General features: G+C 44.1%; 1 protein-coding gene across 3 annotated transcripts in view; it reads left to right on the plus strand.

The window, feature by feature from the left end:
* ncam2a (neural cell adhesion molecule 2a) overlaps window positions 1-25134 on the plus strand; it is a 213870-nt gene that overhangs the window by 88820 nt on the left and 99916 nt on the right. The gene's annotated exons all lie outside the window — the stretch shown is intronic.

Consider the following 25134-nt stretch of genomic DNA (forward strand, 5'->3'; position numbering starts at 1 on the left):
CACGATAGAGACGCCAAAGAAGTGACAGTTCCAATCGCCGCCGGCGTCACAGTCATCAAAATACAGTAACTACGTCAGTGAAATATCCCCAAGCCAGAAGAGCAGCGAACTGTTTCCTGCATGCTGATGTGCAGGCCTGTGTTCATCAAAACACACAAAATCACACTAAAAGGATGTGAAGTGTGTTGTAGTGGAGGATTGGGGTCACAGCTGAGGATGCTTCCTTAAAGAGCCAGGCAGGAATAGCCTGGTAGAGATTTTTATATATATATATATATATATATATATATATATATATATATATATATATATATATTTAAAGCAAATGTCAATATATCCGTCAACAAAATGCCAAGCCCATGCTAAGGAAATGTCATGGGGTGTATATAATTAGACCTCTATCCAGGGAGGGTGCGGCTGCATCACTCGCCGCCTGCTTCCAACAGCACAGAGCCTGCAGAGGCACTGCTGGGTTGGTGGAACTAAAACAAAAAACAAAAAAAAACCCGCAAAACACTTTGCCTATCACCGCCCCGTTCTGTCTGAAGAACGATTTTATTGGTTAGGACTCCGGGTTGCTTTGCCTCATTTGTGCAGCTCGTCTTTCTTAATCAAGTGTTGCTAAGGCCTCTAAACTCTGGAATGACTGGCCTCTGCAGCTCAGATGAAGCATTAAACGTAATTTAGTCAGTTAGACGTGATATCTTAGTAACACTGTGATGGAATTCCTTCAAATTTGCCACAAAGTTGGACTCACGGTAGAACTGATGAGATTTTTGTGGCCAAACGTTAAGGTCACTGTGACTGCTGGCTGGTATTCAACAGCATCTCAGTCATGCATTGAGGGAATAAGGATGAGCTCCATTTCACCCCAAAAGGAAACTTTTTCCTTTCAAGTCTGCACCAGTGCACATACAGTACATTATAGGAATCTGGAGAAATATGCATAACTCCACTTTCTTTTCCAACTGCTGAAAAAAGACCTAAGTAGCAACATCCAAAATCCTGAGACACTCAGACCAGTGGGTTTCGGTACGATGGCTTCGTAGGTAATGGCCCAGTGCGTTGGCTCAGACATCCAGGGTACATTTTGATATAATGTGATCCAGGGACACTTGCGGTGAAGGTCAAAGTCTGGATTTCGGCATTGTGAACCTCCCTAAATCCCAGATTTCATTCCCTATTCAACATGTAGAGAACCTTAAACCTTGACAGGTCCAGGGAAGGCTGCTAAGCGATGATTTCAGGGTCTTAGGGGTGTAGCAAATAAATTGGGATTCCTGTGGAAAAAAGGAGCTCCTTCCCCATCGGCGGGTCATGAGAGAAGCTTAAACACTTCCTGCTGATGTCACCCATTTGAATCCAGCAGCCTCGGACCGGACGCTTCTCACCAAGAACTTCCTGTCCTCTGCGGTTGTAGCCTCTGAGCAGCGCTCCGGCTGTCTCATTAGCTGCTGCCCTTCATGTCAGTGTACCCGTTGCTCTTTTTATTTGTGTGAGCAGCTTTTGGCTTTCTCTGACATGTTTGTATGCCATCATCATGCACCACGCTCAATCGGCATCCTCATTCACATGATGCAAACTGACACTTAGCAGGTCGCAGCATAAATATTTCAAGTGTGGGCGCGTGTGTAGGTGTATGAGTGTGTGGCTATTATGACTCCTTCACAGAGAGTCTCTCTCCGTCACTGCCTTTGATGTGTATGCATCTTGTCATAGCAGTTGCACGCTACACCATGCACGTGGATAAATGTTTGCAGTGACTGTCAGGCCACATTAGCGCTGTGTGTTTTTAGCATATGAGCCAAAGAAGGAGAACAAGTCAAGAAAACGGAGGATCATGACTGCTATGAATGTCGGCTTGTATGGCACATTAAAAAATCCAAACCCCCCCAGGAGGTTTGTTTAGAGTGCTGTGAAAATATAAAACATTCATTTGCAAGCATCGAGTTGGTGAGTCGAGCTTACACGTCCTGATGTTTCAGTGCACTAAAGTAGCTGCTCTGCAATTTGTTTGCTGGTTTTGCACAACTAAACAAACAAGTTAAATTCATTATACAGCTTTGGAGGAGCTGGTCGTCTCTGGAATAAAACATTTCTGCAAGAAACATTTACCGTCTCAGTGTTTCTGCACCGAAAGTGCTTGATATCAACCTTTCTAGCTGGTGTGACAACATAGTCTGTTGGAAGGAAACTCACCATGATAAATCACTGCTACATTTATTGTGATTCTTCACTCAAAATGTGCTTTTTTAGAAGGTTTTCACCATTTTTTTTCACAGCTTCATCACTTCTTTGTGACTCCAGTATGCAGAAAGAACCAACAACCTCTATTTAGCTCGAAGCTAACAGCAAAAATGTCTGCTTACCAACTCTCGAGTGCATCGTCTGATATCATCCAAATTCTTTATCCAGCGGTATGTTCAAAAATCCGTTTTTTGCTGTTGTTAGGTGTCAGTCATCACTACTGTAGCTTCAAGCTGAATAGAACTGGCTGGTTCTGGTTCTGGAGTCACAAAGAAGTGATGCAGGAGGAGAGAAAAAAAATATTCATGAGCTCAAGAGTTTTTGTGAAAGACAAAACATTAAGATTAAAACAGGTCAAGACCTCCTGTCTGGCTGGGCTGTGTTGGTCGGTGTCAGAAAACTGTCGCCCGTTTGTTCCAGGAGGGGTCAGTGTGTCTTTCTTGTGGATTTTTGGGTAGTAAATCCTGTGGTGTTCCCAGAAATTCAGGGAGTTTTTTCCACTTGTTTAAACCCCGTCGTTCTGCTGCAAGTTGGAGTGTGACTGAGCCCAGGCCACTGAATGCCCTCTGATGACGTCACATACAGAAGTTCGTGCTGATGAAAGGAAGGTCAGCCACCACAACAGCAGCTTTACACTGAGCTCAAGCTCCTGTCCTCACATATATTGTTTATATTCAAACACATAGCATGGCTTTGTTTCTCCTGCAGTACCGTTAATAGCAGGGAGGCCAGTGAGGACTGGTGCTGCTGCTGCTGCAGCGCAGCCTGACGCTCTGCATCTGACTCTCAAGAACGTTATGATTAGCAGAAAGTGTCGCTTGTTGCGACAGAGTGCTGACAACCCGCTGTGCATGTTGGCTGCCTGCACTGTATTTCCTGCTACATCTCCAGGGTGGTCTGTCTTCTTTTTTTGTTTCTTTTCTCTTTAAAAAAAAGAAGAAGAAAAAAGACTTTGGTGAATTCTGACTGGATCTTGATGCAAACCTGACTTTGTTTAGAGACGACAACAAGCGGATTTGGAATGTCTGAGGAGTTGAGCATCCTTGTGACACCGGGTGCTGCTGTGTAGAGCAGAGCAGGAGCCGGATAGAGGAGCAGCACAGTGAGGGGATTAACACTGGAGCCAGTGGCTGAAGCGTTGCCCACAGGTCAGATTAACAGAATGTAAAGCTTGCACCCCTAACACCGCACTTTGAAGTGAGGCTTACATCTCTGGCTTTATCCTGTCGAGAAGTGGAGTCGATGGTGAAAGGAAGCATCATTTCTAGATATTTTTTTATGATTTGACATGAGGTTTCAGCGGGCAATGAAGGATCACCGCAGTAAATGTCTCGCTGTCACTCAGCATCCCAGAAGGACAGTTAACCCCTGGATGTCAGGCCTTTGTGGTCAATGTATTTATGTTCTTATCCATTGCAGAATACGTTAGCCAAATCTTATAAAACCCACAAGAGCTCCTTGAAGGTCAAAGCTCCTCCAGAATATGTCCAATGGAAGTTGAAAGCATTTAAGTTTGGATAGACCTGCGCAGGCTAAAACGAGCTAACAGGCTACCGGCGAGCTGAGTAACAGGCTTTTGCGATCTCTGTAGCATCTCTGAGGTGCGTGAGGATATTTTACTTATTCAGGTGTTGAAAATACCCGGCGGATGTATGAAAGTTAAACGACATGGTTTGGCATTCAGAGGTTGGAGTAGCAGAGCGGCTTACGAACCGATACCTGAGCTAGGACCCTTTACCCTGAATGACTGTATCACAGTACAGCAGTCCTGCAGTATTTAATGGGATATTTCTGTTCCCCATTTTATTTTAGCATCTGTGTGTAAATGTACGCTCCAGAGCCGTCCCATGATGTCATGCTTCATCTTACATGGGTCCTAAAAAAACCCTCCTGTGACAGCCTTCAGTGATTATCCGAATAATGAGTTGTTGTCGCTAATTTTCCGTCTTTGCTAATTTACTGACGCTAATTTGGAGAGATTTTGACAGAAATAGAGAATTTAAGCAACTTCTCTTCATATAGTGGGAATCATTTTAAACCAAAGATTGTAAACAAAGTTCATGGTCCTTTTGAAAAAAATAAAAAATCTTTTGTTACATTCTGAAGTTCTTAACCCTCTGATGATAGAAGGAAACGCTCAACGTGTCTCAGCTTCACGTAGCACCAGGCTGTGATAACTGACCAGCTTCCTGAATTTATTTAGAGGAGATAACGAGACGTCTTGACCTGGCTGCGGACTGTGATGGAACAGATATAAATTCGTCCCGTCGCTCGTCTGACCTCAAGGCTCCGTTTTCACATCCTGACCCGGATGGCAGAATGTAATAACGTACGTCCCCCAAGAATTTGTGTTGAACGTCGGCTTGACTTTGAGGATATTGGAAAGTAATGATTTTGAACATGATTTATGTCATTTGGAGATCCCCACTCGGTGGAGTAATGGTGATGGAAATGAAAAGGAGCGTGGCACGAGGCCTCTGTCTGCTTATTTTGAGGCAAATTCTTTTTGAGCCCTCGATCTTTTGGGGAATTCACAACATAACAAAAGACTTAAAGCCAAATAATAGTCTGTGCCGGAAAATGTGTGTCTGAAAGTCAGTTTAAATAAAGACAAAGCGCAGTGATTATATTTCGAGATGATAACAGCATGTGGGACTTTATCAATATTTTAGCAGAAGAAAGAAAAACTCTATTAAAATGGCAGAACTGCAGCTGTCTGGAAGAGACAAAAGTTGGACACGCTCCAGTGACGGGAGTCTGAAATGAACTCCGCCGACGACTAATGTAATGTTTGTCTGAACTGTCTTAACACTCAAGTGAACTTTGAAGTGGTGGAGTTCTTCACGGGAGAATGAAGCCAGATCTCAATTAAATTACTGGGCTTACTGTTAGATTTCGGTGGCGTCAGCTCCAGTTGCGAGCCCGTCACCTGATCGCTGTACTCCTTTACCCTTTGATGCATCAACACACCGGTTAAAGTCTGCTTCTGTTTTGGCTTCCAATTAGGGAAGCATCATGATTTGGCTTCTGGGCCCGTGCACACTGTCTTGGCCCTGGCATGGCTGGAAGAGGTGAACGACATAGTTCCATGTGGACAAGTACAGAAAGTGGATTGAGCGGGGCTCCCTTATGAGCTGCTCCTCTGCGACAATCGGTGGACTGCTAAGTGCCGCCTTGCGTCGGGGACAAATGCCGGACACAGGAGACGATCACCCATCAGGACAGAAGTGGTTTCAGCTGGGACATATGTCACTTAGTCCTGCAAGAGTACTTCTGAAAAGCCTCATGAGTCGCAGTGTCTGAAAACAGTTTCATTTGTCCTGATGTGGCGTGGCAAGTCAGATCAGAGTCAGAACTATGAGATCAAAGTCTGATCGGTTTGGTGATATCAATCCATGGTTCATGCGAATAATACTTAATGTCTGGGTAATGTCTTTAAATCGGTGCGTTTCCATTCAGTTCTAATGCGGATCTTTTTCTAAGCAGATTCTTTTTAGGCTCTTAGCATATTTAGCATAGCCTCCTCTCTCACTGAAAGCCTCCATAATGCCGCAGGATCCTTTCATTTGGAAAACAAAAGAGAACACGAGCGTGTGCGTGCAACATGGAACTGACAAAAATGAAATTTTATCCTTAACTAATGAGCATTTCTCTTTCTCTCTCTCTCCCTCTCTCTCCTTCCATGCTCGCTGGGGGATCTATTTACATGGCCAATGGTGATGCTCCACTTCTGCTGACATCATTAGGTAAGACGCCACCAAGCTTTGCTTGGTTATGCTGCTGCTGTTTGGATTACTCTGCCATATTTATGCTGAGTAATGTTGCTTTGTGGTGAAACTTTAAGTTTGGGTCTTTATTTGATGTGTCTCGACAAGTTGGAGGTCTTAAAAGGGAGGAAAACAAAAAAAAAAACAGAAGACCTTCAAGCCAGTCAAATGTCTGGCAAACCAAATAAGGCCGGCTAAATAGCCCTTTAATAATATATAACGTATTCTGCTCTTGGCTGAATTGATAAGCTGCCCGCTTAACATATTGCGATCATGAATAAGTGAGAACCTGATTCACACAAGCATTTACAAACTGCCGACCCAACAAAGAGTTCCAGCGTGTAGCTCCCAGCTAGAACACGGCCGCTTGATCGAAACATCTTCGGGGAACAGGAAATCTTTGGAATCCAAAATGGCTGGGCGTTGGCACTGATGGGAGCTGTAGTTCAAGTGGAAAACTCAGAAGCAGCACCCCGCGGCAGTGTCACAACCCACACAACGATACACTCTTCTGAAAACAGCACTGCAGCCCTTCAAAGGTTGTGTTTCGTCGCCGTAGGCAGCAAGAGCTGTGCTGCACTCTTGTTTGCTGATGATCACAGCAAAGCAGTGTGACGATGCTGGAACTGAGCCCACCTGATACGTATCGACTGTGATCGTTTATTAAATAGAAGGTCCTATTCCGCCGTTTTTATTTTTTTGGCATTGAGAGAGCGATGTTTTTTCGTATCGCTCCCCGCCACAAATTCAATTAGACGTCTTAAAAAAAGATCATCCTGGAGTCAAGTGTGTTGCCTGAAGGCTCAAGCTGTGAATGTGTGTGTGTGAATGTGTGTGTGTGTGACAGAAAGTTCTCCTGCAGTCAAAGATGAGGAGAGTCCTTCAAAGACTGTTTACCATCACTCGATCGGCGCAGAATTAAGGTGGATTTGAGGTGATGGCCGTTTCTGTGTAATAGCATTAAGCTGGAGGTGCTAATGAACAAGTGTAAGTCAGACGGATGCTCCCGAACAAAACATGGACATCTTTTGTGTGTGAGTGTGTGTATGTGTGTGTTTGTGTGTGCTGGAGCCTTTAATCCTTTAACAGGATTACAAGCTGCATTGTCCTGTGTTCACTTGTTCCTTTCCGCCCACGCATGCTGGTTGCGGCGATGTCGAGCCCACATCCGGAATTACAATGTTACCGGTCTCAATATTCTTCCATCGACTTCCTTTAAGCCAGTGCAGTATTTTAATAAGTAGGATGGGTTTGTACTTGTTGAGCTGTAAGTTTATGATTGCGTTTATTGATTGATTTATTTTTTTTAAGTAAATCCAGCTTTAATTGGCGATGTGAGGAGCTTTTGGACCTGGAGAGCAGCGATCGTCAACCTTTTCTCCAACTCGGGATCGTCTCTGACGTTCCCACTCAAATTCCTCTCCATTCACCAAACTCCCTTCAGAAAAAAACAAGCTTTCTGAATTTTTATTTTTTTTTGCATACAGTCCTGAAGAAAGATGCAGCACAGCAGTACATTTCCTCTGCACAAACTCACATCGTGATGTCTTTATTTCGGCCTTTTTTTTTTTTTCCTGTTTTCTTTTGGAGGCTTTAAAGGGAACGTGCACCCGTATATAGAAATACAGCTTTTATCTCATGATGATGGAAGTTTTTCAGTCAACAAAACCTTGCTGGAGTTAAGAGGAAGAGATGTTGCAGTAATTTCTCCAAACAAATGAAGTGAACGGAGACCATTTTTCAAACCGTAGAATACCTTCATACAGCATGGGGGCATTTTATGGTTTGGAAATTGGTCTCCTTTCACTTTAATGGTTCAGGAGATGACTTGAATGCCTTTTTACTGTTAAACTCCAGCAGTGCATTGTTGCCTTAAAAACTTGGCCCGACTTTCCATCAGCACGAAGCGGATAAGGACGGAATTTTAGGGCGAACTGTCCCTTTACGTTGGCTGAGTCTGTGGAGGCAGCCGTGCAGCTCCCACTGCCGGTCATTATCCACAGCTAAGCTAACACTCTCCCGGCTACGGCTTCCGTTATAGCAGTGACAGAAATGTCAATCTCTGCCTTCAACACATTAGCAGCAGAAATGAGATGACATCATCAGCTTTCCCGCGTGTGTTTTCAGCGCTCTATAGCTTTAAGGGTCAGTGAGCTCCTGCATGTCTTCATCCTGCAGGAGGAAGCCATTTCCAACTACGTGGGGGGATGAGAGGGATCCATTAAAATGCTCCCCTCTTCCTTCACCGACTCACTCCATCGCTTCGGTGGCCTTTCTGCTGTTATTTAAAATAACAAGATTTCAGGAAGTGGCGCTTCCTTTACCACATGTGCCCCTGGTAATGCAGCGAAATGACAACATTCGAGCCACATCCATCCTCACTGGGCAGGCTCTGGCCCTCATATGCAGGATGCATACATAAATGTAACCGCTTGGGCTCCTTTTTTCTCTCAAAAAGAATCTACAAGCAGTTTTAGTCCATTAACTACAAATTGAATCTTCCCATTTCCAAAGCAAGTTTCCGATGCTTTCCTACCTTCAAGGCATTCTCCCAGTAAAACACATGAGAATCAGCGGTAGTCCGGGATATTTGATTTAAAAACAGCTCACTATTAATATAATGTATCATGAGTTATTTACACGGTAAAACATGCAAAAGCGCCATTAATCTTTAAGTGCTGGTGTTGTGGGTATATCACGCATACATCATTTTTGCTATATTACCACTTATGCCTCTGTGGCCCTGCAGAGTGGATCGCTGCATTTCACATGCACGCAGAATCACGGATATGCTCATAAACACAACGCTGTGAGAGAAATAGGTGTCAAGTGGCCACTTAGCCGGGGTTCTAGATGCAGGCAGATGAGGGAAAGAGGCAGGTGAGAGCGGCGCTAGCGTGGTAATGACAACCTGGCATTGCATCCAAAGTCAGTGACTGGAATAGTGATGGGAGAGCCCAAATTATCTCCAGTGTACGTGTGACTGACACCTGAGTGTGAGGGTGGTGGTTTTGTCAGCGTATCGACTGACACGCTGAAAGTGGATGAAGGCGGTCTGAGCTCATCCCGCTAATGCGCAGCAGCTTATGGCCGCATTGATTCAGGAGATCCAATATCCAAAAAAGAGGTTTGATACTAGCAATTATCCCGCGTCCAACGTGTGAACAGCCAATGAGAGGAGTCGAAGTGGCTAAATCCTGCCGCACGTGTTGTGTATTTGGAGAAACTGCGACAAGGTCCACCGACATCTGAGAGGCGTGCCGTTATCTTTCACATACTTTGTCCTCGGGGTGCTCACGTGTCGTAATTTAAGGTTTGCTCTGATTGCCACTGCATTTATTTCACCACCTGCTACACAGTTCACGCCTCATCTGAACATACAGCACCAGTGGACGCCTGCAGACGGAGCGGGAAATCTCAGGTTATTTATTCCAAAGTTCAACACCGAGCTTAGTCCTCAGTCATCCTCCATCAGTGCACTGAGTGAGTGATTCGCTTATGGGATTTTACTCTGTCGCTGCCGCGCTCCCCTGCCTTGTTCATCCTTGTTGACTGTTGACTGGATGGGAAATGAAAAAAGGTGGGAGCGTGTCCATGAATCTTCATTAAAATGGAGGCTGTACTCTGTTGAAGGGGTGTTTCCAGTGAGGGGGTCCATCAGGTGGAGCACACAGCTGTTGTGGCTGATCCTAGCTGAATGCCGCGGTGCGCTTTGTTCGGTACCTGTCACCGCTCGAGTATCGAGCTTGCTGGCACGCTGTCGTCAGTCTTCTTCATGTGACTCCATTCACAGCCGCACATTATGAAAACAGAGTCGGATGTCAACATAGTCAGTTTCATTGCAGAAGTAAAAAAACAATCCCCCCAAAAAAAGGAAGAAAAGTACATCTAATTCTTCCTTTGGGCTATATTATCTCACAAACAAAGTAAGTATAATTACCTCCTTTGGAAATAATGAGTACTTTCTACACCTGCAATTGTTTGTGATGCCTGAGAAGGTAAGAAAACCGTTGTTTCTCTATTTGACAAACTGATCCCACTTAGTACGTCTATAAATACAGATGGAACCTTTAATTTCGCAGGTCTCTCTGGCCACAGATTTAGACAAAATTAATTATGATGTCCTCCTGTTTCCTGACAAAGAAACCACACAAATGAAAACGAGGACACGCTGCAGATTGATGACGGGTAGAAGGGTACTTATTCCTACCTCTCTGCACACAAGTGAATCATGTAATTGGTTTGTTTGTCTATTTTCCCCTCCTCTGCTCATCACACTGGCTGCGTCCTACTTTTAGTCTACTTCACGCCGCAGCGAAAAACAATCTCCTTGAAAATCTCTGCAGCGTCAGGACGAGGAGGAGGAGGAGGAGGAGAAAAAAATAGACTGTGTCTTCTGTCAATTAGTGTGTTTCCGCCATATGTGATTCTCAGTGATGCTGTTTGTGTGTGGCAGCATGGAAATGTCATATCCTGTTTGTAGTAATGTAGCCAGGCGTGTGTGTGTGTGTGTGTGTGTGTGTGTGTGTGTGTGTGTGTGTGTGTGTGTGTGTGGAGGCTTTCTGTATGCTAATCAATAATGGATTACATTGCATAAACCCACATTGCATTGACAGCATCACTTGAATGCTGATCTTTCCGCTGAGGCGCGTTTGAACTTCATCATAATTGCTTTTGGGTTGTGTGGCCTCTCCATGCCCCGTTGTCAATTGAAATAAACTTCATAGCCATTTTACTCATAGAGGGGCATTTCTGAGTGTGAGGGGCTTCAATGACTCACATCAGCAGCTCATTGTGTATTCAATTTTAATGTGTTAATGTATCACTTGTGGGATATTAGCCATGAGAATACTGTAAAAAGTCAATGAAGTCTTGTTTCGGGAAACCGGCAATCGAAATGGGCTCAGAGGGAACAACCTCCAGGTTACCTTGATTTAAAACTATAACTGCACCCAAGTCATTCCTAACAAGTTTTACTCAAGTCTCCCGCGAGTCCCACGGTGTCTTTGGCTCATTTCAACATGAGCCGGCGGTCGTGGCGCGTGAACAGAAATAAATCCTTGAAAAATATTCCGTGAAGACGAGTCTGATCGAGTTAACGTCCCACGTGGAGAATTATTGATGCGTTTAGTGAAGTGTTTACTGCTGTTGAATTAATCTGACCATCAGTAACATCGACTTCACTTACTTTTTGTGTTGTTGTTGTTGTTGTTGTGTTTTTTGCGGAGTGTCTGCAGAAGAAGGTCAGGTGTCGGGGTCAATCAGAGAAGCCCTCCGTGGCTTTGGTGTGGAGTTGAGTGAATTGGCTTCAGACTCTCCCGGTGATGAAATGCCCAGAGGAGAAAAATGATCCAACAATCTGTGAGCTGAGCCGCCAAACAGAGATTGAGGAGTTATTTCATCAACACAGCAACGGGTGAAGAGGTGTTTAAGATAGGTGTGTGTCTGTGTCTGTCCGTGTGAGTGTGAAGGAGGAAAACGGGGGGGCTGTAATTCTTAACTGAGACAAACTGGCGCTATTAGGGGGCCTATTGTTGCCCGGCGGGGCCCTGAAAGAACAACTTGTCCGAGCACTATTCCCTGAATAGATGTGGCCGGCACTCGCGGCTATCTGGGCCAATCTCACAGATCAATCCAGAGAACCTGCAGAACGCCAGAGGTGTTTGTTCCCTCCGAGAACCTGTGGCATGATTGCTTGTTTCTTCACCCATGTAGATGGAACACTTTAAAATTAAATCTTGTGTAATTAAAATGAGGAAGCTTTCTCCACAGAGTGATAACAGCCTAATTCAAGCTTAATCGAGCACCAGGGATGGTTCTGATGTATAACAATGTTTATCTTCTGTTTGTGGCTCTTCCATTTGTTTATAGAGAAACCCGCAGTTAATGGGTCATGATAAAATCTCACACTCGCCAGGTTAATTGTGAAGATCTCTGAAAGTAGCAACATCGCTGGAAATGAAGTCAAACAGGGCAATAAATACAAACAGATGATCAGATAGTTTTTAATTAAAGCCAACATTGAACCAAATTTAATTGAAAACAAAGGCAAACATTAGAAACCGTCAGAAAGTTCAGGACCGACTCGGTGGTGCACCTGCGAGGCTTCTTGGTCCATCGTACTGCGCTAAGTTGGCACCATCCTCGATTTTCAGGAATAAGTTGCCCTCAGAGGCATTTTTGACTTTGACCAGCAGTTGCAGCAGTACAAACATATATTGTGTTGTTAAAAGGCCTGTTCCATGAGGATCGGTTCTGAAAAAAGTCCTAATTTCAAATTATTTTATGATCATTATTGTTATTAATATTATTTTTGTCTGTGTTTATTTACTTTTTATGTATGTGGGCCACTTTTAGCCCCCCATGACCCGCTTTTGGCAGACTTGACTCAGATTAAAGTTTTTTTTATTGCGCAGTACTGTTAATGTTTTTATAAAATATTTGTACTTTTACTGCAGCTGGGTCTTGGCAAAGATGTCATCATACAATAAACATAACGACAGATTGATCTTGATACAATTTTCTAGCGATATATTGGGATAAATGACATATGTATTGGGTTACGTAGTTTAATTTACTGAAAATGTCAACTGAACACAGCTTACGGTGCAGCAGCTGCAGAATAACATCCTCATCACATCACGTTGATATTTCTTTCAAAAGCTGCTCTTGAATTTAGGATTTGCAAAGTTGCGCTGTAAATGTAGCTGCCGTAACACTATTTTGAAGAATGAAGTGAATGTGGCTTCACGTGTCAACAGCTTGTCACTCGTACGTGGCTTCTTAACTGGATGTAGTAGTGATGGAATGCTGACACAGTATTGTGGGAGAGATGTACCAGGACGTGTTGCTGTCTGCTGTGATGGCACTGCCCGACTGCGTGTAGTTTTTGCTCCGCTAGTTGAGTTTGTTGTGTCTCCCATGTACATGTCCAAGTTACGTCCAGTTGACCAGATTTTACTTCGCTTCGGTCTCCCATGTAGCAACAGGCTGCAGCTGAGTACCTGTTTCCCCTCTCACAACACCAAAATGCTGAATTCCTTCTACTCACTCTCACACACACACACACACACACACACACACACACACACACACACACACACACACACACACACACACACACACACACACAAAGACACACATTTCTGGTCATCCACCTGCTCTCAACTTCAAAGATGGCTGATTTAAGCTGAAGCTCTCTCCCTCCCTCCCTCTCTCCCTGCCTCCCTCCCTCCCTTCCTCTCTCTTTCTGTCTGCCCCCCCCCCTCTCCAATAACAGCTTTCATTGCAGCTTTGAAGTCAATCTTGCTTTTGCATCTGTCAAAATCCTCGAACGTCCACTTCCAAACTAACCAGCCCATCAAGAGGAATCAAAGCACCTTCAGGCGTCTTGACGCGCTGTAAATAGACTGGAGCAAGAATGCTGCAGCACTATGAATGGGATGAGTCTATTTGCTGGCTCATATCCATGAGGGACCATATAACAGGCTCTTACTAATGGTCCTCTCATCATTTACAATTCAACTCACAGGGATTTATCACTCCTGCCTTAATTTGTGTGTGCATAATTGGAGGGAAATTAAATTTATGGAAGCCCCCTGCATACAGTTGTGAAAGCCTGAAGAGTCTCTGTTTCCCCCTCTCTCTCTCTCTCTCTCTCTCTCTCTCACACACACACACACACACTGACCTTGTTGCCTCTTTTATTTATTGCACAATGACTGCAATTTCCAGAGTGTAATTAGAGCTGGTAGAGCCTGGCCTTTAGTCTCAGTCATTTAAAGGTGAGTACACTATCAGTCGTCTCCCCCTTTGCCCCCCCCCCCCCCGCTCCTCGCATCTCCTCTCCCCCTCAGCTGACACCTTAAAGCTCCCTCTGCGTTTTTGAAGTCCCAAGAAGCACCATTTTCTCCTCTCATTTTCATTTGGGCTGCTTAATTAATCATTTCCCCGCATTTTCAGCTGAACACCCACAAATTGCCCTGGTCAGAGCCCGAAGACAAAGGGATTTTGTGTTAATTAAGCATAGAGCAATTCATTTACACAGCCCTCCCTCCCTCCCTCCCTCCCTCCCACACACACACACACACACACACACACACACACACACACGAACAGCAACTCTGCAGCTTGCCTTCATTCTTCTTTCTTTGTCTCTTGTGCACCTTGGCTGTAATCACATTCAAGCATGGCCACAAAGGTTGCAGCTTTGCTTGACAAAAAGGTGTTTTTGTACACCAGTCCAAGCTTTCCACGACAGAGGGTGTAATCTTTTCTCACAGGTTAGTCTCCGAAACTACAACAGGCGCTGCTACATGGGGGTACGCCCCAAAAAAAATCTGTAGTCCTCTCTCGAAATCCAACACCATAAATAAACATGTTATGGTTTTCCAGACACATTCTGGGGTGGGTCGTCCTTCCTCCCTTCTTGGTCCGCAAAAACACCCAGTATGTTGTCCAACTACCTTCCACACATACGATGAGCTCTTGCCCTCTGTTGGAGTTCCCCACTGTAAACTCAGCCGTTTCAAGAACTCTACCTCTATCAAGCGTTTAAGGGCTGCTTGAGGCTGCAGTTGTTGTGCAGTTGTGTCTCATTGTGTTTCTCAGCTGGGTTGGTGCCATACTGTATATGATTTGTGCATTTTGGATGATGTGCTTCTCACTGTTGGGATCGATAAAGCTGGTGCTACGTATGTAGTTTGTGTGTTAACTGTGGAGGCTTTTAAATGCACAGCATTTGATTACGACAATAAGGCGTATCGTCTCGTGTGGTATCGTCTCGTGTGGTATCGTCTCGTGTGGGATCGTCTCGTGTGGGATCGTCTCGTGTGGGATCGTCTCGTGTGGTATCGTCTCGTATGGTATCGTCTCGTGTGGTATTATATCGTATCCAGGGGTTAATTTGAGCCAGATCCTGCAGGAACAAGATCCGGCACCTCTGAATTTTGGCCTCCCTGTATTCCGGTACTTATTTGGGCAGATCCAGTACCTCGGTAATTATTTGGGCAGATCCGGTACCTCTTGTATTAAAAGAAAATATGAAAACGTTTTAAAAATGTTTAAAATACAACAATAATGTGCATTGATAAATTTACAGACCAAATCCTTAGAATTTCATGTTGTTTATTAAGATTCAACGTCATTTGAAAGAGTCTGAGATCTGTCCATGCACTGAAGCCAACAAACCACGCCCCTGACACAAACTTATCACCTCGCCGCAATTCGCCGCCTCTGAGGAGCAAGCAGAGAGGAAATAAACAGTTCCTATTTCAACGCCAACATCTCAAAAAGAAGGAAGAGTCGCATGACGCTTAAAAGGAGTCAGAAAAGCCTCCACAAGCGGCAACGAGGGCAGCTGCAGCGGTCATGGTGACGATCAAAATCGGCTGCAGCAAGAGGCTAGCGCCGCCGCAGCTAGCCAGGTTCACCTCCAGCTAGCCAAGCCGGGGCAGGAGGCTAGCGCCGCCGCAGCTAGCCAGGTTCACCTCCAGCTAGTCAAGCCGGGGCTGGAGGCTAGCGCCGCCACAGCAAGCCAGGTTCACCTCCAGCTAGCCAAGTCTGACGTGATGTGGGGATGGAAGATTTGTGTGATTTTATTGTGAGCTCTTTTTTGTTTGTTTTACAAGTTGGACCTGTTGAGGTACGAATTGCTGACTGTAGACTCCAAGTCCCACCTGTGGTGATGTGGGCATTCACCTGTGCTGCTCAGAGGAGGCTAATAACTGTGAATTATAGTCATAACGTTGATACCATGGGTATTATTTGAAATGGAGGCTTGTAAGTCCCACATCATGGCAAGTGGGCATTTGTTTGTTGTTTTCTGTGCACGTTCCGGGACCTGTGCCCCTCTCTCACCCCTGAGCCGTCATATGTACTTAGCGTTCTGGCACCTTATGATTTACAAATGAAGCAATGGTTTTACATGTTGTTTTTCTGTGCGTTCCGGTACCTTATGATTTACAAATTAAGCACTGATTGTGTCGTGTTGTATCGTATCGTGAATACATTTTGGGGATTCCACCCTGGGTTATTTTGGGCTCAGATGAAAACAAAACGTACCAGCAATAACACCAAATCAGATGCTTTGTATACTGTACCAACTGTTAATTAAAGTTTTTGTGGGTTTTTTTCTGCTGCCGTCTTTACTAGTACTCCCTAGCAGAAGTGATATATCTCAATCAGACTTCCATGACAGATCAATCAATCAAACATTACCTTATTCATTGTAGATCAGTTGTCCTGCACAGTATGAAACCCTATTTGCTGGAGCCCTGACAGGCTTCAACCTTCCTGGGAAAAATGAGCCAAAAAGCATCTTAAAAATGATTTGAAGAAATGCCATTGACATAATATACAGACCTTTGATACTGGCTTGTATTGATTTTTGCTCTACCCACTCTGGCCCATACACAAGTCCTGAAACCAGCCCATCAACCAGTTTAGGTCCATATATCTTCCCCTTCTCACTTTTGCCCTGGACATGAGGCCAAGCTATGTTTTATACCTCATATCAGCAGCCTGGAGCTGATGGACTACAGTGACCTTTCTGTGCTGATAGACGGCGTTTACCGCAGTGTGTCACCTGTCCGTTATCAATACGTCCCGGAGAAGGCCTTGAAACGCTCGCCTCTCTACAGACATACAGGGAACATTCAGGCCCTGCTGGTGGAACATGCAATGCACATTTTCAGTTCAGGAAAGAATTGTTTTGCAGGAAAGAAATTCCACAGTAGCAAATAATGGATACGCTAATCTGATGTTGCCTGGTAACCAAAATAAAGCCCCAATGTCATCCTGTATTGTACTGTAAGAGCTTGTTTTCCAGACTTGAGAAAGCAACAACAGACTGACTAATGCATTTTAAAAAAGAGCAGATTTTTGTGGTTGTCTTCCTATTGTCATGGCAACACACAAATGCTTTCAATAGACATGAGACTTCATTAGTTCTGTGGAAAATGCTGCACTGATGGAGAGAGTAACTGCTACATTTTCCCAGAAATTAGATAAAACAAGGGAACATGTGCTAATTGCCTGGGAGGAAGCGGAGGAGAAGAAGGTGAAAATTGCTGTGATCTTTTTCTATTCCGGTGTGCGCCACGGCGTCGTGTATCTGTCAGCGAGGAGTGTGGTGTGTGCACTGGTGCAGCGAGGGAGCCTCCAGTAGCCTGACAAGCTTATCTTTATCACCTGTCACTCTGACATTAGGTGTCTCGGCTCAGCCCCAAATCCTCCCTGTGACTAAAACAGCCTCTCTCTCTCTCTCTCTCTCTCTCTCTCTCTCCCTCTCTCTCTCTCTCTCTCTCTCTCTCACAAACACAGACACACACATGTATCATGTCTGAGGTGTGTATGACCTTTTGCAGCTCTGCTGTGTGGATGGCACATTGCGAAAGCATTCATGATACTCAAGTTGTGCTCAGAATCGTCTCCTTTTTGTTGAAGGGGCCATTTTCACTATAGGTATTCATATATATATATATATATATATATATATATATATATATATACACACACACACACACACAAACATACATAGAAATACATATATGTGTGTGTGTGTGTGTGTGTGTGTGTGTGTGTGTGTGTGTGTGTGTGTGTGTGTGTGTGTGTGAAGAGCTCTACTATCAGTAGTATTGTGATTAATTGAGATCATATTTTCATGCCCCTTAACGCATCATAAGGGGTTTTGTTGAATTTGTACCTGCAGATTTCACTTAATTCCGACAACAACCTCCATGATTTGCGGTCAAATGCTATGAAACTTCCCTTTTTTTTCAAATTTAAAAAGAAATAATTTTGCTGTCAGAATATGACTGTATTTGTCGAAAGAATGTTTCTTTTTCTGCAGAGTTCAGGACGACTGTGGAGAGTGTGCCACCTCAAACAAGCCAGCTACATCATATTATTTGCTATCTGTTAGCATCTCTGAGGAGTTTTCTCTCAGTTAGGTGTAAAAAAACCAGACAAAATGAGCCTCTCTACCTTGGGTAATCCAAAGTTGTTTCGACCACCCTCCGTGCCTACAGACACCAGACATCTCTATTTGGAAACAAAGTTGACCTATTTTTTGACTGTACTGTAGCTAGCTTAATGCTCATGGTGATAACGGTAAAGAATCCTCTTAACTGACCAACTCTCCATCCCTTCATGGCTTGCTCCTCTAAAATCGGCTCATCTTGAAACATAAGAATAAGCTGCTGCTCCTTTCTGAACGTCCAGAGATCGGGATTAAGTTGATTGGTGAGATTAAAACGTAGAACTGATGGATTATTCTGAACTGTCTGTGGTCATTTCTCCACTGGAGCTGTCTTGCTACATCATATAGAAGGAGAATCATGTCCCGCTGCTTCATTTTTCTGTTCAGAAGGCTCTTGCTGTTGGTACCAGTACATTGAATGATCACATTATCAATTACCACCACCATCAGACTGGAAAACTCCCAACTACCAGTAGGGCAGGTGGTGCATATCACATCTGTTTGTCACTGATACATCTCTGCTTTAGTCACACACACACCTCCAAAACAGAAGATTAAGTTGTTGGTGGGTAGTTTGAGGTTCGTGTAGCATTGCTCCGATACCTCATGAACATGAGAACGTTCCTTTACCTCATGAACATGAGAACGTTCCTTTGGGCTCTCTGCTGCAAACTTCAACGCCCCTGTTTCATTGTTGTTTCTGACCTCTGATTTTTCGGACATGGCATGAACGCCAGCTGAGGATGAATAGTGAACACACACACCGAAGGCATTACCTGCTAAATTGAATATTGATTGTTAATAATCCATACACACCGGCTCTGTATGAAATGGTGGTGAAGACACAAGGCACACTGTACTCTGCTTCAGCTGATTCGCTCCTGCTCCGCACTATAGCGTGACCATGGCAATCGCATCACTGTCGCATTAACACACCGCTCCAAGGCAGCCAATCATCACCATCAGGGTATGACAGTGAAAGAATTAGAGGTCATTTTCGAGAATCTATGATCGGAGAGATCATGGTTTAAGAAATCTAGCAGGGAGAAGTAAATGAAACACACCACAGCGGAGGGGTGACATGGATTTGGAGGGCTTGAAATTGGCACCGCAGATGCTCATCATGCAATTAGCAGTATTTGGATGTAATTTTATGGTAATCCTTTCATTTTCTGAGCCATTTTGTTCATTTCATGGATTGCAGAAGCGGCTGTGAAGAGACTCGGGGAGAAAATGGCACACAATAAAACAAGCCTCCAAATTTCCAAATGAGATGAATGCATCACGGTTGAGAATGCTACTTGGAGTCATTTAGCAAATAATCGTGCGTGGCACGTGTGTGAGTGCACAAGTTGGGAGTCATTGTGTTGATGCAGACAATGAGGAACTTTGAACACACAATTGTGTCCAGAACACATGTCCATAAACATTGAATATCAATATGCTACACTCGGGGTTGGCCGGATCTGTTGAAGCAGAGGTTTGGGACTGGTCTTCATGAGAACCCAGAGTCGCGACCTGTTGTTTGACGTTTTCTCCTCGCTGCAGAAACCCACACCATCAACAATGACACTTGTTAGCGCTGAAGAGCCGTATCAGCTCCGCAAGTGGACAAACAACACTTCAATCAACACGTTCATCACCGAAAAGTCAGAACCTATTAACTCGGGAAAGGTTGTTCCTTTATGGCTCATCTGGATAAAGTAGCTGTCATCTTCAAACGCTGCTGGTTTGTCTCTGGAGTGACGGGCGGATCGTGAGCCTCCTCAACTGTTTTTTTTTTACTCTTTTGTTGGGTTTTTAAACCTAGCAAACCCTCATTAACACTGCTGCTGCGCGCTAATGATTTCTACCGCCTGATGACACCGACATGCAAATAATCTGTCTTGGGAGGAAAAATAGTTGGTTGATTTGAATAGAGCAGCTTGTTTACATTGACTATAATCCATCCTTCAGGTGTTCCCATGAGTTATTTTTAGAATGTTCCCCGTGCGTTCCTGTTTACATGCTACAGAGCAACAGTAAAATCACAAGAGTTTCCTTCTGGAGTTTGACCTGAAACTATTTCTGTCACCTTTGAGGGGTTCTGTGCTTCGAGCTGTAAAGCAGCTTGACTGTTGTACGTGTTGCAAAATGCTGCAAAAAACCTGCGAGGACTTAATGGCGCAGGGGAAGTGCAGACATGTCTGTGAGGCCCTTCAGATCAGAATACTCCCGGGACTTTATCTGATTACTGCTTACCCCTGGAAGGTTGTCATAATCAGGTGAACATTGGAGTGTTCTTATGAGTGGAAATGATTGGATGGAGGAACCATGACTGTTTCTCCTCTTCTCAGTTCACATTTTGAAGCCATGTCTCAGCTCATAAGTGTGATTTGCTCATCAGCGGCTCACTGTTAGGAGTCTTGAATTCACGAAGAAGGTCTCCTGTATGACGTTTTGGTGAATCCCGATTTCACAAAGCAAGTGTTGAATGTTGACGTGCGGTACAGCGTTACTCCCAGGGAGCAGGTAGGTGGGATTTCAACTGAATTTGCATCAACGTTGAAGTGAGTTTGTTGTCAGATTAAACTGAAGTGTTTGAAGTTTCATCATAAGCCGGGTAAAACAAAGAAACAAACTTGGATTCTACTGAATGATGCATTGCGAGAGCTTGAAAATTGACATTTTGTAGTTTTAATGGTCTTCATTTGTTTCCTGCAACAAGAGTGTGGTTCTGAAATCTGGACTCGCCAAACAAAGTGTCAAAAAAAAAAAAGTAAAGATCTCTCACAGAAAATACATGACAAAGCAGTTACGATTTCGGGGGGTGAAGTATCGCTTTCATGTGTCATTCATCTGTTGGCAGATGAGTCCTGCTTTCCACACAACAAATAGTTATAAAGCTGCAAGTCGCTTCTTTTGAATAACTTGAGTTGTGTTTTTTGCTGCCTTGAATGGAACCGTACGACATCAGAGTTCGTGCACTCGGGGGCGATCGTGCCGATTCTTCTCGTGAACGTTACGCACATCGACGGCTTTAAATGAAACAAAGGCAGTGTGAGAGTGCGTGAAGCCGTGAAGTGTAGAGGGGTGGATTTTAGTCTGTAAAAAACACACGTCATTTATTGTTCGATGTTTTGGTACAGAGATTATCTTAATAAAACTAACGCATGTCTATTAATCTCATTAATCCGACTCCGGAATTCATTTTTCTGAAGGAGGAACAGCAGAAATAGACCTCAGACATGTGACTCGCTTTGCGCTTTTCTGCTGTAAGGCAATCCTGGATCTATAATTGTAGCCATTAACGCAAAGACACACAGCATAAATTAATTTCTTCACAAACACAGGCTCATTTGTCTTAACTGTCATACCCCGCTGTCTACAGGAATCCGAGATTTATACAATGTATTCTAGTGGATTTCCTGGATGTGGGAGCTTGAAGAAACACCCGTGACATGAACGTGCGCTCTCTCTCACATTTACATCATCCGCCGTCGAAGCAGAGTAAATATTTATGGGCCAAAGTCTTCTCTGTTGTCTTGTTGGGGAGGTTTTGGGTGAAGCCCGCTGCTTGTATGCATGTCTGCCCTTCCTCCTCTTTTAAACGACACAAATATTAGCATGCGATTCTCATTGAAGGAATCAATCTCATAAATAAACATTTGGACACTTTAATTAAAAGAGTAAGTGGCTTGGGCCTGCTGTTCCCTAAGGTGAGCGTATCCCAAGACAGCAGAATAATTTGCAGCAACGTATCGGGGCGTTTTCCCATGAGTTCCAACAATAACAACAAACATGATTTCCTTCAAAAAAAAAAAAAAATTTTTTTTTTCCAAAGCTAATGTCTTCTGGCAATTTACTGCTTGGAACAAATTGCTGATTTTAAAAAGAGGTTCACATGCTAGGACTTTGAAGTACAAAAATGGCTGTTATCAACTTTTTCCAGCTGTTTATTTTTTTAAGACACCCTCTTGCTGAGTTTGTAACATTTAAGGTCGCGCAGAATTGTTTTTCATTCATGCAAATCCCAATCATTGACATTCCGCAGCGCTCTTAGCCGAGAGACAAGTAGATTTATCACCTCAACAAAGTCAGACAGGAAACTTTTGCTCCTGCGACTGAAGATTTCTGACTAGTTTTGCCATTTAATGTGAAGGATATTATTCTGGAGACTAATGGAGTCCTCGCCGATGAGCACTTTCCATTTTAAGAGCTCCAGGTAACCAGCGGGATGACGTCTCCTGCATGGATATTCCATCCATTTTCCACACCACTTATCTGTTAAGGGTTGCTGGGGGGGCTGGAGCCTATCCCAGCTGGCACTGGGTGAGAGGCGGAGTTCACCCTGGATGGGTCGCCAGTCTGTCTCAGGAGCAATCAGGGGTTCAGTATCTTGCTCAAGGATACTTGGTCACCGGGGGAAGTGAGGATCAAACCAGCGACCCTTTGGTTGCCAGACAGCCACTCTACCTCCGAGCCATGCCGGCAAAAACGAGTGAGTGTGCTGAGCAAAGAGTCTCCTCCTGTAATAAATGGAAAGTGGGTGTTTAAGACAGTACGGCCCAGATGTTGGGAGCTTGTTAGAATATTGGCCTCACTTGCAACAATTCAGTTAAGAGTTGCACAGCTGAGATCAATCTTGGCGGCACGCCCTCATCGTCGTTGCACCTTGCCGCTGCCGCCGCCGCCGCCACTGCAGCAGTGTAAACTTTGGCTGCAGCCAGGCGGAGTCATTATGGCCAGTCTTAATCCATTTTCAACATCATGAAACTTGAAAGTAATCAGAGTCAAGAGTCGGCTAGATTTAATTAAGCGGGTTCACTTGATAACTATCGGAGAGCTTTATCAGAGAGATAAGCTTTGAAATCTGTTAGCGTTTTCTGACGCAGCGACTCTCTTCTGACCCCGTCTGAAGTCTTCCAGGGAAAGAAAGTTATTTGACATTTTCACGGCTGGCAGGGAAAAGTAGATTTGGAAGTTAAAGATGTAGAGTCAGATAGAGCGTGATGCAGATTAGATGGTTAGAATAAGAAAGGGACCATAGAAACATTTCCAGTTCTGTGAGTGTTTGTGTTCCTGTTTTCTTAGCGTCAGCGGCTGCTATTGTGTCTATTCTTTGCGGTGTAAATGTTTGGACAGGTGTGTGTGGGCGTTCTTGACACAATAAAAGCAGCATTTATTTGAATGAATTTTCAGAAAACACGGCAGAGCTTAAAATATGGCTTTACATGACATTATACTGCTTCTAACACAGTATTGTGCATTTAATGGCGTCTGTAAATTGCGGCAAGTTGAGAAATGGATGACATCGATACCAGCACTGCACGGAGACGCAGGATTCGGGTCATTTTTAAAAAGATAAAAAATCCTCTTCTTTTCTCGTATCAACGATGATGGAGGTCAGCCGTCGTGCTGTCATGAAGGGTTTCTCAGCATGTGCAGTACAACGGGAATTTAAAACTTGTGCAGATGATATCAACATCAGTAAATATCAGCTGTCAGTCAAAATTAATCAGAAACAGCAGATGTCAGGAAGGAAAATCCAATATCTCCAAGTCCCAGAAGTTGCTGAGGCGACCAGACAGAACAGCTAAAACATCGAAAATGTAATGCAATCATAATTAATTCCAAAAAGTCTCACCTTTGTAATGAATGCCATTTCTATTTTCACACTTAACAGTGCAGTGGCTCATGCTATCAGGTGTTTTCATGCATGTAGATCCATGAATGTAGGTTAAATCAATAATAATGACAGTCTGTGAACGCTTAATGAAGCAATGAAAGCTTTTATATGATCTACAGTAAATATCTCCTGTACCTGAGTTTGTATTTGCCAGGTAAGCTTATATTTACAACCAGATATGACGTATTAAACAGTGTTTGATTAGACTCCCTCCGTGGCAGACCTGCTCTACCGTAAAAGGCTCAAGTATTGAGCTCGCGATGCAGCTTCAAATGGGGGTTGAGCTCCCGTCTAACTCAGCAAGAATCGTCATATCATCATCTTTACCCATCAAAAGTGTCACCGATGGCTTCTAAAGCTCCGATGTGATGTTTTCTTGCCTGTGAGAGTGTGACAGCTGAAGGCTGAGGAGAGCTGGAAGGAGGAGACGCCGCCAACACGCCCGCCAACACGCCCGCCAACATCAAAGCTGCATCATCAAAGTCAGCCATCTGTCCGGCCGGCCGGCGTACGCAGCCTCAGCTCCTCTCACTCCCACTGGATGATGATGATGATGCTGGTGCAGTAATATGATGACACAAAAACACTGCATACAGGTGTTTCCGAAGATTGATGCTTTGGGTTGAGCTCCAAAACACCACGTTATTTGTTCTTAAACTTGACCTGGAGCTGCTTGTACGAGCGCTTTTGTCCGAACACGGCCGACGGCAAAAGAATCTGAACTCTCTTCAGTCCCCACAAAAGCATTTTGTTTAATTCAACGCAAAGTTTCAATTCACAAGAAACTCCTCGGGGAGATAATTTCAGAAATTTGTTGATCAAAGTTTATACAGTCGTAATATCCCCGCCCCGCCCCACCCCCCCCCCCCCCTAAAAATCATTAAAGCCAGGAAATCTTGTATCATGATGTTGTGTTTGTTTCACAAATGTCGGAAGTTTATGTTGTATCCAACCTGGTATTTTGTCATGAATGTAAGTTCATTTCGTTAATTAAGTTCGACATTTACAAGGTTTATTTTGTTGCATGTAAACAGATGTTCCCGTCAATCTCAAGGTTTTGTGAGATATGCTTATTTGCCATCCTCCTCAGAGCCAAACAAGAAGACCAAAAGCCACATATGGCTGGTTAGCTTAGCACAGTGAACTGTAGCGGATGGGAAGTTTTAGCATAGGTCCACCAAAAGACGTCAACACGCAAGGATGATAGTCCTGGTTTGTCCAGCTATAATCCTCCTTGTCCTCTCTTCCAGCCATGATTAGGAGCCGCAGTCGCTCTTCTAGTCGTCAACAAACATTTTATATTTGATGACTTCATATATGCTAACACTTACCATCTGCTACCATTCACTGTGCTAAGCTAACTGTGTGCTCAGCTTCCTGACGCAGCACAGGGGATTGAAGGGGATCACTCGTCTGGTCTCACTCTGAGGAGGATGAGCAATAAGTGAGCACTTCCAGAGGGTTCCTTCAAA

The sequence above is a fragment of the Aulostomus chinensis genome, chromosome 1 (assembly GCF_037954235.1).
Source record: "Aulostomus chinensis isolate RoL2024-O1b breed Wild chromosome 1, RoL_Achi_v1.0, whole genome shotgun sequence".
Classification (NCBI taxonomy): Eukaryota; Metazoa; Chordata; class Actinopteri; order Syngnathiformes; family Aulostomidae; genus Aulostomus; species Aulostomus chinensis.